Here is a 16334-nt window from a genome sequence, read left to right on the forward strand (position 1 = left end):
TCCTATCCTCAGAGGTTAAGGAGAACAATTTTTCTTCCTCCTCCTTGTAACAACCTTTTATGTACATGAAAACTGTTATCATGTCCCCTCTCAGTCTTCTCTTTTCCAGACTAAACAAATCCCAGTTTTTTCAATCTTCTTTCATCGGTCATGTTTTCTACACCTTTAATAATTTTTGTTGCTCTTCTCTGGACTTTCTCCAATTTGTCCACATCTTTCCTGAAACATGGCTCCCAGAACTGGACACAATACTCAAATTGAGGCCTAATCAGTGCAGAATAGACTGGAATAATTACTTCTCGTGTCTTGCTTACAACATTCCTGCTAATACATTCCAGAATGATGTTCGCTTTTTTGTAGCAGTGTCACACTGTTTACTATTTAGCTTGTGGTCCACTGTGACCCCCCCCCCCCCTTTCTGCAGTACTCCTTCCTAGGCAGTCGTTTCCTATTTTGTATGTATGCAACTGATTGTTCCTTCCTAAGTGGAGTACTTTGCATTTGTCCTTATTGAATTTTATCCTATTTACTTCAGACCATTTCTCCAGTTTGTCCAAATCATTTTGAATTATAATCATATCCCCCAAAGCACTTGCAACCCCTCCCAGCTTGGTATCGTCCGCAAACATTATAAGTGTACTCTCTATGCCATTATCTAAATCATTAATGAAGATATTGATCAGAACCAAACCCAGAACCTATCCCTCCAGGACCCAACTCGTTATGCCCTTCCAGCATGACTGTGAACCACTGATAACTACTCTCTGTGAAGAGTTTTCCAACCAGTTATGCACCCACCTTACAGTAGCTCCATCTAGGTTGCATTTCCCTAGTTTGTTTATGAGTAGGTTATGTGAGATAGTACCAAAAGCTTTGCTAAAGTCAAGATATACTATGTCTACCGCTTCCCCCAATCCACAAGGCTTGTTACCCTGTCAAAAAAAGCTATTGTCACAAGATGGTTTCCCCCCGCAGGGGTCTTCTGGGTAAACACCAGCATTGTATGTTGCCAAGGCTGTTGCAGGTATTGCAAAGCATTTTGGGAAGGGTTAAAGGTGTGAGTGTGGAGTGGAAGATTCCTTTGCAGGTTGCGAGAGGCCAAAGAGGGAGGGAAAGAGAAAGAAACGGGTTAACTCGAGGATTCAGCTAGGCTCGAAGATAAGGAGCTGACTCCAGCCCAAGGACATTGCACACAGTCTGATACCTGCTAAGACAGAAGGGGGGGAGCCCACCCTGCCCCACCCTGCCAGCCGTGACAAAGGAGAGTTGTTAAGCGAAATGCAGGGGCCACAAAAAGGAGCAAGACGGCGAAGGCCAACAAGGGAAAAACATAACTGTCTCATGGCCCTGAAACTGCTGTGTTTTGGGAAAGCTGAAGAAGCCACAGTTTAGACTGGTACACAGAGCTTGGGGAACAAAGGTCCCGGAAGGAGATGCCCCCAAGAGACCCCAGGGACTTAAAAACCCTCTGGGAGTTGAGGCAAATTGGAGATCAACCACAGACCCTGGACAACCCGTGCACAGGACAGAACTCCCGTCCACCCCTCCCCCTCTTCTTCTTACATTACACCTAGGCCTGGCCAGCCTCGGGTAGTGCGTGAGTATGAAAGTGGGCTAGGGCTTGGGGGACTAATGCTTTCTTCCTTTCTTTGAATGACGTGGGGAACCCCCCTCCAGCACTCTCTGCTGTTATTTTATTATTTTATCAATAAAGCTTTAAAAACTCAGTAACTTGGTGTGCTCCGTCATCTCCTCCCCAAACGGTCCTGCAACCTCAGCCTGATCACCTGACTCCTCAGGCAGATTGGTAACAGAAATCTGTCGTGCTATCAGGTTGGTTTGACAAGATTTGTTCTTGACAAATCCATGCTGACTGTTACTTATCTTATTATCTTCTAGAAACTGGTCGGTAATTCCCTGGGTTGTCCTTATTTCGCTTTTTATATATGAGCACTATATTTGCCCTTTTCCACTCTTCTGGCATGTCTCCCGTCTTCCATGACTTTTTAAAGATAATCGCTCATGACTCAGATATCTCCTCAGTCAGCTCCTTGAGTATTCTAGGATGTATTTCATCAGGTCCTTGTGGCTTGAAGACATCTAACTTGTCTAAGTAATTTTTAACTTGTTCTTTCCCTATTTTAGCCTCTGATCCAATTTCATTTTCACTGGCATTCACTATGTTAGACATCCAATCACCACCAACCTTCTTGGTGAAAACCGAAACAATGAACTCATTAAGCACCTCTGCCATTTCCACACTTTCTGTTATTGTTTTTCCCCCGTCATTGAGTAATGGGCCCACTCTGTCCTTGGTCTTCCTCTTGCTTCTAATGTATTTGTAAAATGTTTTCTTGTTACCCTTTATGTCTCTAGCTAGTTTGATCTCATTTTGTGCCTTGGCCTTTCTAATTTTGTCCCTTCATGCTTGTGTTATTTGTTTATATTCATCCTTTGTAATTTGACTTTTTTTAGGACTCTGTTTTATTTTTAGATCATTGATGATCTCCTGGTTAAGCTAGAGTGGTCTCTTGCCATACTTCCTATCTTTCCTACTCAGTGGGATAGTTTGCTCTTGTGCCCTTAATAATGTCTCTTTGAAAAACTGCCAACTGTCTTCAATAGTTTTGTCCTGAAATAGTCTGAAATGCTCAAATGCTGTCACTGCCAGTGCTTATGGAAGAGGGAGGCTACCTTTATGGGATTTGGATGAGAAGTAGCAAGTTGCTGCTTTTCCTACCCAGTCATATTCTAATTTAGCAGCCTCATGTGTGGTTCCTGAAAAAGCACTACACCTGCCTTTGCTGTCTTTAGTAATGAGTACCCTTTTTTTCTTTTAATTGGAGTGTTGAGAGCTTTTACATTCCAGGAAACAAAGTTAAGATTCTGGACCATTTGGCTGTGTTAAGAGTGTGTAAGTGGTGTTGTTGTAGTGTGTGTAGCCTTACAAATGAAGGTGATGGAATGTTAGTATCATTTACTGCATTATATCCCATCCCACATAGAAAAGTCTATGGATAAAATGTCTCAAACACTTATTCCACAGAGCTCCAGGAAGAAATCCCAGCCAGCGTTTCACCCTAGCTGTGATTTGGGGGGGCGTGTCATAAATATAAAGGGAAGGGTAAACACCTTTAAAATCCCTCCTGGCCAGAGGAAAAATCCTTTCACCTGTAAAGGGTTAAGAAGCTAGGATAACTTCACTGGCACCTGACCAAAATGACCAATGAGGAGACAAGATACTTTCAAAAGCTGGGAGGAGGGAGAAAAACAAAGGGTCTGTGTCTGTCTGTGTGATGCTTTTGCCGGGGACAGAACAGGCATGGAGTCTTAGAACTTAGTAAGTAATCTAGCTAGATATGCGTTAGATTATGATTTCTTTAAATGGCTGAGAAATTAAGCTGTGCTGAATAGAATGGATATTCCTGTCTGTGTGTCTTTTTGTAACTTAAGGTTTTGCCTAGAGGGATTCTCTATGTTTTGAATCTAATTACCCTGTAAGGTAGTTACCATCCTGATTTTACAGAGGTGATTCTTTTTTTACTTTTTACTTCTATGAAAATCCTTCTTTTCAGAAACTGAATGCTTTTTCATTGTTCTTAAGATCCAAGGGTTTGGGTCTGTGGTCACCTATGCAAATTGGTGAGGATTGTTACCAAACCTTCCCCAGGAAGTGGGGTGCAAGGGTTGGGGGGATTTTGGGGGGAAAGACGTTTCCAAACAATGCTTTCCTAATAAATAAACCCAGATAAATGTTTGGTGGTGGCAGTGGAAGTCCAAGGACAAAGGGTAAAATAGTTTGTACCTTGGGGAAGTTTTAACCTAAGCTGGTAAAAGTAAGCTTAGGAGGTTTTCATCCAGGTCCCCACATCTGTACCCTAGAGTTCAGAGTGGGGAAGGAATCTTGACAGCTCCCACAAATTGTAAAATACCACACTGAAGAATGCACCAAACATTCCAACTGAATGAGTGACTCTGCTACATTAACTTCATGTTCTTGGACTTGGGGTCTGAACTTATAGAAGGTGTTTGGATGGGGGAAGGACTGAAGTGGGGTGTTAAGAGCAAGAAGGGATGTGGCAACAAGGGAAAGGGGAGAGAGGGAGAATGGAGAGAGAGGAAAGCAGGGGACATAGGGAAAGGGGCAAGTCGGCGCAGGGTGAGAGGGAGGAAGTAGGTGATGATAGGGAGGGCAGAAATCACTATCAATGTAGTTCATCAACCCATGTTGGTCTTCTCTTCCGCTCCTCTGGTCCTTAGAGGGTACAACTATGTTGCTCAGTTCCTGTGCAGCTTTCCATGATGTCTTGCAGGGAGGAGAACCATCTCTCATGCATCCAGCACGTGGGAAGTCAAGCTATGGGGCTTTGAGGACCCCCAGCAATAAGTCATAGCAACACAGCAGGGTCTCCCATTTGCACAAATTTTAAAAAGTGGTATTGGAGCCCTCAAATTTCTAAAGAGCAACAGGGAGCTGCACTGTCCTCCTCTCTTTTGTGTACGTTGGTGTTGAGCTAATACAGAGGTTCATGTTGATCTGTCCAGTTACCAATGTTAATTGTTTAATTCCCCAACACAAATACAGGAGCAAAGATACTTATTAGTATACACAATTTATACAAATACACGGTATACGCAATTTAAATAAATTCTTTCCACAGTCAGTTCACACCCATGAGATCAATTTGGGATGAGGTATCCCCTTAATTCCTGCTGGGGCGCTTCGCATTCTGCCTTTTGACAATTGATATACACGTCCCAAACGTCCATTAAGTATAAACTTGGAGCAGCAAAGAGAACTTAAATAAGTAAGTAGTCTCAGTAACTGGGTAATTTCATAAGTGCAGCAAGGGCAGACATAACAAATGGGAGGTAAACTTGGTATAAAACAGAACAGGTACTCAGTTCACTGCTGGCTATTTAAGAAAACGTTCTGCTTCTTGTGGCTTTTGGAACAGATGTACTTCCTCACCAACCTCGATGTGAAACTGAGCTTGGAAACTTTATAAAATATTTGAGCCCTCGCTGCTCGGCAAGTTCCCTTGCTCTTTTAAAGGCTGATCTCTATTCAACCACATCTTTTCAAAAATCTTGAAAAACCATTATCTTGTTTTGGGTCATCCCCCAAACAGTTCATTTTCCCGTGAGCTAGCTGCATTATTCTTCTTTTACAGTAAATCTGAGAAATTTGACAATCAGTGCATAATGTTTGGTATTTCAGGCTGGCTTAGGAGCCAAGGACCTATGAACTCTCTAAATCAAGTTTTTAAAATCAGCCAGCAGGCTGAGAACTTCTGGCAGGAGCCAGGGAACAAATTTTAGGGTGATTGCCTTTCCTTGCTCCTTCAGGTACTCCTATAATTCTCAAATTATTGTAGCAAGATCTTTCCTTGAGGTCTGCCACTTTACATTTAAGAGAAGATATGTCTATAAAGCTTCTTTGCACCTGAGCAGAGAGCTATTGTACCTGATCTTCTTTCGATGATACTCTCCCTTCTGCTTCATTCACCTGTCCTTTCAGCACTTGCAGAGAGAAAATTAATCAAGGAATAGTCAGCAGTATTGTGGCCTTGATATCTACTGTGTTTGCAGCAGCTTTCTCCATCCAGCAGGGCCATCTGTGACTGCATGCACATTGTAGTCACACCTGATACACTATTGTAATAATCTTTGTATAAAATATGCCCTGTGAGGTGTCATTTGAAAACTAATAACTCACTGGTCAATGATAGCACTGTGAAATGTATCTCTCAACATTTTGTATGTAAAGTTATGAAATCCCCCCCCTTGTATGATGTTAAAGATACATGTTTGACTCAAGTAGCACCAGTTAGGTAGAACTGGTCAAGCAAGTCAAAGGGATATGTCTTTACTTCAGTTTGCATATAAGCTGTTCAGAGAGTCCTCAGACAGTGAGACAGTGAAGAAAAAAGACAACGAAAATCTGCATTTCAGCATACACCGGTGAAAAGAAACAACATGACACCTTTTCCCCACCAGACTCAATGTCTCCCTGCTCTCAGCTGGAAAGAACTTTATCTAGGGGTCACTCTCAGGAAAATGCATTTACAGTGTGACTGAACTATAAAAATGAGGGACAAAAACACTCCAGGTTCTCTCTTCCTATCCATCTCTCTTGAATCTAAGAACACCAAAGAATCCAGCTCTTTCACTTTGGGCGGGATCTGCACCTGAAGATTTGTCAGTAATGCTGTTGGGAGCATGAGAGGAAATTCTACCTTGAAACAAGCCTGGTTTGCAAAGTTTTAGTATCAGGAAGCGTTTTATCTTTATTTCTCTTGTAACTATTTCTAATGGTAATGCCTTAATACTTGTACTCAATTAAAATCCCTCTTTGTATTTAAATGAACCTACTTTTTTGTTCCTTAATCAAAATTAATCCACTGTTGTGAACTGTGTGGGTAACTCCATTTAAGGTTAGGGTGACCAGATATCCTGATTTTATAGGGACAGTCCCGATTTTTGGGTCTTTTTCTTCTATAGGCTCCTATTAACCACCACCCCTGTCCCTGATTTTTCACATTTGCTGTCTTGTCACCCTATTTAAGGTGGCACATTGTTGTATATTGTTCCCTTATAGGGACAACGGATCTTTGTTATCTGAACTGTCCCAGAAAGAGCTGGACAGTGCAGTACAGAAAACACATTTCTGGGGGGTGAGGGTGGGGAAATCCAGGAACGGGAATGTGGTAACTGGGGCTGGTGGAAGCCATAGAGTGACTGGAATGGGCTGGCAAGCTGCAGCTATACACAGATACTCAGGGTGTGACCTGAATGCTGGAAGGCTGTTTGTGAGTGGCTCAGGTGGGAGACACAACAGCGAAGCATTGTGAGGCATTTCAGGCGGGGGGTGAGGGAGACACAACCCGTCACTGATCTGGATTGTACTCAAGAATGCCATAGATATGGTACCCTCAGCAACAGCTCAGGAGGTGCGTGCGGAGGGCTCTGTTCACCTTGTTTTGTGTCTGCTTGTGGAGCTCCCAGTAGACAAATCTTTCCCTGATGACATTCCAGAAATTTTGTTTGGTGGGCAGGGTCAGTCCGATGCCCTGGATTCTGGCTGAAAATGAATATTAGTGGATGGGTCAAAGGATCCTCAATTAAGGATCCTTAATTAAGGTCAAAGCTCAAGGGATCCGATCCTCCACGCCACACAGCACCTGCTGGGATCCTCAATTAAGCCATATTAGATAGGAATTCATAAATGCTTATTATATTGTGTTCCCAAGTCGAGTTAAAGACTATGGAGAAATTTAGGGTCTATTTTTACCTGCTAACCCGTGAATACTACAAATTGCCTTGTCTTCACTAGGATTTTATCTTGTCAGTTACCATACATTAGCACACTTGAGTTCACCTTTTTTCCTAGTGAAGCTGCAGATGAAATTCTCAGAAGTCAAGAGGCCTAATTCTGCACTGCCTTGTACCTAGCATTGTCATTTGCAGTTGTGCAAAGCTAGCGTAAAATGCTGGCACATCAGAATTCAACACTCACCCTCACCGGAGGTAGCATGCTCCAAGAACAGATGTAAATTACAGTGCAAGGCAATGGAGACTTATTGTCCATTACACCTGTGCACAGTGCTTGGAAGAGTGAGTGGTGATTGGTGAATTGATGTAGCAGTATTTTTATATTTGCATTGTACAGGTGTAAATGACAATGCAAGATAAAAGGCAATGAGGTAGACACATGGTAGACCTCAACCTATTCAGACTGCATTGTGTGACATTAGCCTTTAAATAGTGTCACACAAAAGCTAAATGTGGAACATGACTCAAAACTATCAAGGAGCTACTTCACATTTTCATATGGCAGTGTAAATTCTTTAGTGTGTGTCGTTTTCTATAACTAGAGTGCTAAGCATCAACATTTCTGATGGCAATAATAAGCAACAAGGTAATACCAGGTTTGTGTGGGATGGAGGTTTAAAGAGGTTGATGCACTTTATAAATAAGGTACAGTGGAGAGGTAGGGCCAGGGTATTCATGAGATTTCTCCTTCACCCTTGCAATTCATTCTTAGAAGTACCATTCCTGAAAGGAAATTAGCAGTACTGTCCCTAGTAGTGCTGTTTTTTGGGTGCAGTGATTTTTGTGAACGATGGAAAATAGGGCAGCAGAGGAACCCCAGTTATCTGACTTCTAGGGCTAGTATCATCTTTGTATAACAAAGTTCAGGGTACCTGCATGCTGCAGTTTATCATAACGTTTCAGGTCATCTTGAATAGCAGGCTGGATCTGTTTCTTATGGAGAACATATCAGGAAAGCCAGCAGATTCCTAACTGTTTCAATCTGTTTCTCAGTAATAATAATACTATTACCAAAGTGGTGTTACTGCTCAAAATTTCATTATGTTGCATGTGATGATGGATTTAAAAGCAAAATGTTGCTATTGTCTTAAATAAAACATGGTCACATTTTTTTCAAGTTATTACAATCATTATAGAGTATACATGGAAATATTCACAATATAAACAGAGATTGGATGGCTTATAAGTGGCCATATCCCACTTATGGGCTCCTTCCGGACTTGTAAATTACTCCACCTTCCCCATTATTGAGATAGAAATCAAAATGCATGCTTAGTACAGGATATATAGTACATCTTACAAAAGAACTTTAGCAGGTATTTACTTCACATCCAATAATACAATACATATGTTACACACTGTAGAAAAAATGGGAATATTTCTTTTTTTCCCCCTAAGGTAATGCAAGGATTTGGTCATATAGTTAGTTGCTACCTGATAAAGCAAAGCATAAGAACATTAAATCAACTATAGCCGTGATACAGTATTTTTATTTAGATGCAAGTTTTTATATCTGCAATTATGGCAACAGCCTAAGTGAAAGCAAAGATCTATTGTTGTTTGTTTTGTGTGTGTGTATGTGTTTTCAATTGAAGAATGGCCACTTCTCCACTGGCCTCTTCCTTAGCTGAAGTGAAGTGAGCTGTAGCTCACGAAAGCTTATGCTCAAATAAATTTGTCTCTAAGGTGCCACAAGTACTCCTTTTCTTTTTTTCCTTAGCTGTAGTTACCAGGGACAGAATGAAATTTCTGCTGAAAAAAGAATGAGCCAGGCATTTTAATCAACCCTAGTAATTGCTAGTATAAAAAGACTATGAAATCCTGGCTAATCGACTTGGGAAGGATAAAAATAAATAAAAGATCATATAAGATGGGTACTAACTACACATGCCCTGAAGAAATTGCTCAGAGAGGAAAGTATCCGAAGTATTTTACGTGTTGCTTTGTGTACCAATCTTGCAGCAACTCTTGCCTGGCTACATGCTGACTGGTGGCAGCTCCATGATGTAACATCAGTGCCCATTCCTTAATATCCAATAATATATCACTTGAAAAATAAACAGCAAGATAAATGACAGGACAGATGTTTAATGAGGCAGAGGTTAAGGAGTGTTAAACTGTGCTGGACACCATCCGACTTGCTGGTGTTAAATTATGCTGCATGCCCTAAGCTCGCTCCCTGTAAAAGGTCAATGCTCTGGGTATGTTCTTGGATGATTTATGAAATCAAAGAATGGCTCACATGCCTATCTCTCTGGGAGGTGAGCAGCTCACAGCATTGTCAACTACAGCCCCATAATAAACCAAATTTAAACATCAGTTCAAACAATCCATCTTCATCGCTCGCTCTGTTGCAAGGGCTCCTCTGTCTTGTTCTCATCAGCCAGCCGTGACATGGTGTATTGTTCTTTGTATGCATCCCTGCAGCTATTCAGAGGCCTGCAATGGCCTCCCTTAAAGGCAGACTCCCTGAAAAAGGCTGTTTCTCTGGAGCTGGGTAGAAAGGGACTGACTTACAGATCCTTCTCTGGCTTCCGTATTCTATCGTAAGAGGCTAGTTGTCATTAGACTGATTATTAAATTATCTGTCCTGTATTTGTGGGGACAGTCAATAACATATTGTCAATAAATAAAATACTTTCATTTGGTATTACATTTATTTTTATTTATTTTATTTACTTTAACCAGCATGAGCCTTAGTGCAATGATGAACTAGATTCCATACATCTAAAGTCATCCTGAGACAAGTCTTGTGTGGTGTTATGGCTGGTATGGTATACCATGGTATACTATGGTAGCTAGTTTGTGCAGTATGCAGTGTAGCTGATGAAATGGACTATTGGTGGTCGGATGTTTTCCATTGGTAGAACTCTTCAGGAGCAATGAGTTCAAATGCTTATTCAAGTGCTGATGCCTCTAAGGCACTTGGATAACGGGGAGATGGTACCATTTGTGTTTGATGTAAAGGAGGCGTCAAGCTGGGGTATATCTCTGGCATGAGAGTCCATATTGTCCTATAATTTCCTGGGTCTCCTATAGATGTTGAATAGCTCGGGGGGGGGAGGCGGGGGGGGAGGATTGACCAACGTAGCACGCCACAAGTGAGGTCTCCAGAGGCAGAAAAGCTATTCTTCTGTGAAGAACTCGTAGGTTTGGTCATCCATTAGTGTGGCCATTTCGATCTTTCTTCTGTGTCCTGGCCTAAACCAGACTGGAAGGGGTTCAGGACACTGATGGAGGACATATAATGTAGCTGAAGGTGGTTCTTCATTACCTGCTCATCTAGTTTGCTCAGAAATAGGAGATTAGATATGGAGTAGTTTGCAAGGTCTGTTATATTAAAAAAAATTATAAATACAGGGCAGGGTATAAGGAGGTTTGATGGTTGCTGGAGTATTTTCCTCAAAGGAAATGTTGACAATGTCTGTTAGCTGGGACCATGGGTCCTCCCGACTATCTTTCACCAGCCAGCAAAGGCAGGGTTCTAAGTCAGAAGTGTTGACTTGGGTTTCCTTCAGGGCTTCTAATACTACTTTAGCACCAAGATTAGACTGAATTTTGAAAGAGAGGGAGTCATATAAATGAGCCAGTGCTTGGTGTGGGACCTCTGGTGTCCAGAGAGACCATCCATGATATAGGCTGCTGTTTTTTTGCAGTGAATGGTGCTGCATTCCAGAATTGAGGTTAACAAAGTGATTTATGATCAGAATAATTCAGTGGGATGTAACTTAGTGGCTGCTGTGGTAGAGAAGCGAGACCCACGGTACAAGGTTCTGAGAATTGCTTGTGCTGTAATCTGTTAACAATTGTTGCCAGTGGCACTCTAGTTTCCTTCCCTTCTTCCTTCCTGTTTTATCTATGGCATTTTGATTTTAACGAAGGTTGCTGGGGGTGATTAAGCGTTTTGATCAAGTTTAGGCTGAAGAAGTTAGGAAGGTAGTGGGAAGAGATCATCTAATTTCTTTGAGGGGAAAAAAGCAAGAAGGATGAGTGTGCAGAAAAAGGATGAACAGCCCTGCAAAAGTTTTGCGTAAGTCTGTACATACAGCCAACCTTTCCAAAAACTGCACAACAAACTGGCATCACCTTCAAAGGTAATTATATTGGTCTTATCAGTTAAGGGTCTCATAGAAGTGAACTAAGCAACAACAGAACATTGAAAATAATGAGAGGTTGCTGCTGCTCCTGTTCTGCTTGCACCATTCGTTTGTCTTTTGTTTTGATACTCCTTGGTACCATAGATGGCTCACAAGCAGCAAGAGAGGGTGTAATGGTTCTTCCCCCTTCTCAAATCAGTACTTCCAGAAGTAATGACAGTTATTGGCATTTGATTTAGACTGAGGCAGGTTGCCCTACCCAAGAGGTTGAATGCTCTCAGATTTAGGGATATCTGACACCCGCTTCAACTCATTTTGGCCAATCTCCAGCTGTGAGACATTTACTTATTTTGTTTCTCTGACTCTATTTCCACTAAAAATTTAGTAGATAATGCATCATACAAAGTAAGAAGACATGAAGGAGGATTTATATTCTAATGGCCACCAAGAGGGAATCTTGCAAGTGTCAGAGGTCAAATACTTATGTCAAGACCACTTTATTCTGTAGCAATAAAAATTCAGCTCTGCACCAATAAAAAAGCCCTGTGGGGCTGCATATAGCTGAGGGTATTGCATGTATTCCCCTATGAAAAATAAGCATTTTCCTGTTCTTGGTTGCACATGGGCTTTAAGAGTCTACAAACTCTTTTGGTTTTTAATGAAAAAAGATTGGATGTAGCCAGCTGAACAATAGTAATTCTTCTTGCAATCTTAGTGCTTTAAGTCTTTTCCAAAAAAATGATTTAGAGGCAGTCAACAGACTGGTGAGTCTTCCAGCTTTGGGATACAAATCATAGACATTGACACACAACAGTGGTATAGTGAACTATTATAATAGTTCCCAGTAGTGTGGCTATAACTAAAGGGCAGTCAGCAATTTAGAGCTGTGTGAAGACGTTTTGCACACAAAGTACAATGGGTAAACTTTTGGCTTCATGCCTGTGTTATCAAACAACAAAAAAGCTCTTTGCAAAGGGTCAGTTTCACTTGACTTGTTTTTTTTTTTTTTAGTTTTGTTGCCAAAAAGGAACTGTGTTTTAGTGAAAAATGCATTTCCCTTTGTAAAGGAAAAACGATGCTCGTGTGTTACAGCAGTAGGATCGAGGAGCGTAAGGGAGGGCCAAAGAGTAAATAGGACTTGCTGTGACCTGTTAGGAGAGGCACAACCTTGCCCATGTGATGAGAAGCGCACATAACTGCTTGAAGATGGAGGGAGGCTGCACCAGGATGTAGGAGCATGGGATCAGAAGACAAGCTGCTTGAAAGGCTTGAATAACCTGCTATGTAGAAAAGCTGCCTAACGTCATATATCATATACTGTGCTGGCTTCACCTAACAGGAGAGGTGGGGAATAAATATGTGTTTGTTTTGATTTAGAAAATAGTCTTTAGGAGTGACTTGCTTGATCCCAGTTGCCATCACATAACATCCCTGTGGCAACTACAGCAAATGCTCACATGCAGATGTGATTTTAGGAAAATCTGCTCTGTCATTTAATGCGATGTAGCAGCAGGAACTGAGGAGGAAAACCAGCCCCGCATGACCAGCCAGCCCTGCAGACCAAATGGAGAACCTGTATTTGAAACAATGGATGCAACTGTTGTTGTCTTTCCCATGCACCTTTATTGGAGATTATGAATTCAGGGTATGTCTACACTGCAATGTAAGCCCAGGGTTCAGACTTTGCTGTGAGACCTTGAGAAATTCACTTGGGTCCCATTTCAGCAAGGTACTGAAGCATATGCTTAAACATAAGCACACAAGAAGTCGCACTGAGTTCAACTGGACTAATTAGTGTACTTAAAAATAAGCATGTGCTTTAGTACCTTGCTGAATGAGATCCGTGGTGTCTTTGTGGCTCCCTTTGTAAATTAGGATATTGTATTGTGTTTGTTTCATTGCACAGTTGCATTGCAAGACTAAACTTACTAATGCTTTGCAGTGCTGCAAAATTCAGGGGAAGGTGCTGCAGAAGGGAATAAAATATTATTAGAAACGTCTTTCTGGGATCACTTTCAGCACCAGTCTCACTACTTGTATTTACAACTAATTTTATTTGCCCAAGTCCTATATTAAAGAATATGGGACACTTGTCCCATTAATTTCAACTGCTCTTTGCACAATACATAGCAGCATTGAATGGAAAGATATTGGATAGTAAGAAGAATGTTTTCCTTTGGGCACTAGGCACTTCAAAATGATTTGTTCTGCCAGTCATTGCATATTAGCCTTAGAAAAAAAGAAATAAAATATTTAAAAGGTGTTAAAGATATTCTCCTCATCTCTTACTAATTGCATGCTGAATTCAAAAAGTTAGAAACTAAAACTGCTAGGGCTTGAGTTAGTTAATATTTCTGCAAAATAGATGAACTTAGTGCTAAGTAGGAAGATTGATCTTGTTCCAGCAGGAGCCCAGAAGACTTTTTTTTTTCTTTCTCCTCTTTGAAAGATCACCCTGATAAAGTTAGTGGGGATACCATTTTCTCACTCTGGGGTGTAAAAACATTTGTTCCTGGTTCACATACCCATTCTGAATTCTAGCCAAGCCCTCCATCTTCACCCTAATCCATCACTAAAGTAACAAGGGATGAGAAAAGTTCTGGACTCTGTCCTAATTCGTGTCTCTAAAACTGATTTGGGATGAATTACTTTTTCCCATTATGGACTGTTGTATTCAGAGGTTTTATATCCCAACCATATGGGGAGCAGAAAGATGTGGCCCAACTTCTCTGCCAAATTGTTTTCAAGTTATTAAATAATGGAGCCCAGAGTAACATGGCTGTTTCAATTCAACTTATGTAGCCATTAGTCTTCTAAAAGCATCTCTGCAGTGGGGATTAAAACAGGAGATGGGCTGTCCAAACTACTGGGTTTCTGTTCTTGACAGCCATTGACTCACAGTGCAATCTTTGACAGGTCACTTAACCTCCCTGTGCCTGTTTTTAGATATAATAATGATGCCTACCTCAGAGGCTTTTTCTGGAGGACTAATTAGTGCTGTAAAGCACTTCAAGATCTTCATCTGAAAGATACTGTGTAAGTGCTTCTTGTTGGCATTATCACCACAGTTCTCAAGATGAAGACCAGTATCTTGCATTTTACCCAGTATTCTATGGGGATTCCGCGTAGGGAGCAGAGTACTGGAGTGATGTAATCTCTGTGGCCAATATTGCTTAGGAGACAGGCTGCTGTGCTGTGAACCAGCTGGAGGTTTACTAAGGTCAATGAACTCATTCTGCCATGCAGTGAGTTGGAATAATCCAGCCTGAAAGTCCCAAAGGTCTGTGTCGCTGTGTCCAGGACATTGTCTGACAGCAAGGGGTAGAGCCTGTTTGCCAAATCCAGATGGACAAAGATGTTTTTGCCAACTGTAGCCACAACTGCACACAAAATTAACATACCGAGTTAAATCTGTAACTTTGTGTCTTCTCCTGTGCTGCCCCACATGCTTGGGAAGAGCTCCCCATAAACATCTGCAAAGCTACCTCCCTTATTCACCTACCAGTCCCTCCTCAAAGCTCTCCTTTGCTGTGATGCCTACAAAAAACTTGATACCAGTTAGGCTGCTGGTGTACTGAGAATACTGCCTCTCATGCTGAGCAACACTGTGTCATTGTTTCCTTGTACTCCCCCAATCTGCCTATATCCTCTGTTGTCTCTTGTTTTCTACCTAGATTGTAACCCCTGGGGGCAGGGGTGGTCTTTTTGTTCTGTGTTTGAACAGCCCCTTTCACAACTTGGTCCGTGACTAGGGCTCACAGGTACTATGGCAATACAAATTAATAATAATAAATTAGTGATTAACACAGACAAATACAATAGATTAGAATAGAGCCACCCAAATCTGTTCACACTTGCTTCCCTACTCTCCCTTGGCCAACACATATATTTATGGCCCAGATCATGCCTTTCCATGGAGGAAGAAAAGCTCTGAATGTCCTTTTACAGAATTTTCTAGGTATTCTATTGGGGGGGGGGGGGAAGGGGGTGAGGGATTCTCTTGTGCTGCTGTGAAAGAAGCAAAGAGTACTGCAGTAAGCCTTAGATTTGAGCTCATTAAAGGGATACCAGGTATCCACCTGGTAGCAATTGCTCCTCTGGACAAAGTACCCCCTCTCCTTTAAAAAGCAGAGTTCTATAGCAACTCATGAATACTATTCTATGATGTTTGGGTGGAGATGCTTCCCCACACATAAATACCTGGACCTGAGAAGAGGTTTAGGAATCTCGACTGTAAGATAACATTAATGCAAGTACCTTAGGCATTATAAGTAGATATGGGTTGGAACAGAACTTCAGTTTTGCAAAGGATTTTGAGATCTTGAAATCTGTTTTTATTCTAATTTAGAATGGAACCCCAAAATTTTGAAATTCTCAAAAGGAAAATACCAAAAAAATCATTTCTAAATATTGAAACATTTTGTTTTGATTTTGACTTTGTAAAATTTTATTACCATAAATTATACAATATTTTTAAACAGTCATTTTGAAAGGAAAAATCAAAACATTTTGTTCCAAAAATGTCAAAACATCCCATTTTGACGTTAGTACTTTTTCACTCCTTTTTTTCTTAAACAAAAAGGCAGTGAAATGAACATGATTTCACAGAATGTTTTTATTTCCATCAAAGCTCTTCTGAACAGTTCTAGTCAGCACCATGGAATTCTCAGATTCAGGTTCATGACTAACTTTATATCCTCACCATATTAGGAGGTTCAGGTTTAAGCTCCTGGTTTTTCCCATTATAGAAAGAGGCACTAATCACAAAATGTGCATCGGGTTCGGATCCCAAACTTGCCCCAGTCTCCTACCAAATGTTTGTGGAGAGTTCAGAAAAGCTGTTCCAGTTTGGGTCATTGCTGAGTATTGCAATATTGTATTTCACAGCTTTCTAGCTAGCAA

This window comes from Caretta caretta, chromosome 3 (assembly GCF_965140235.1).
Source record: "Caretta caretta isolate rCarCar2 chromosome 3, rCarCar1.hap1, whole genome shotgun sequence".
NCBI lineage: Eukaryota > Metazoa > Chordata > Testudines > Cheloniidae > Caretta > Caretta caretta.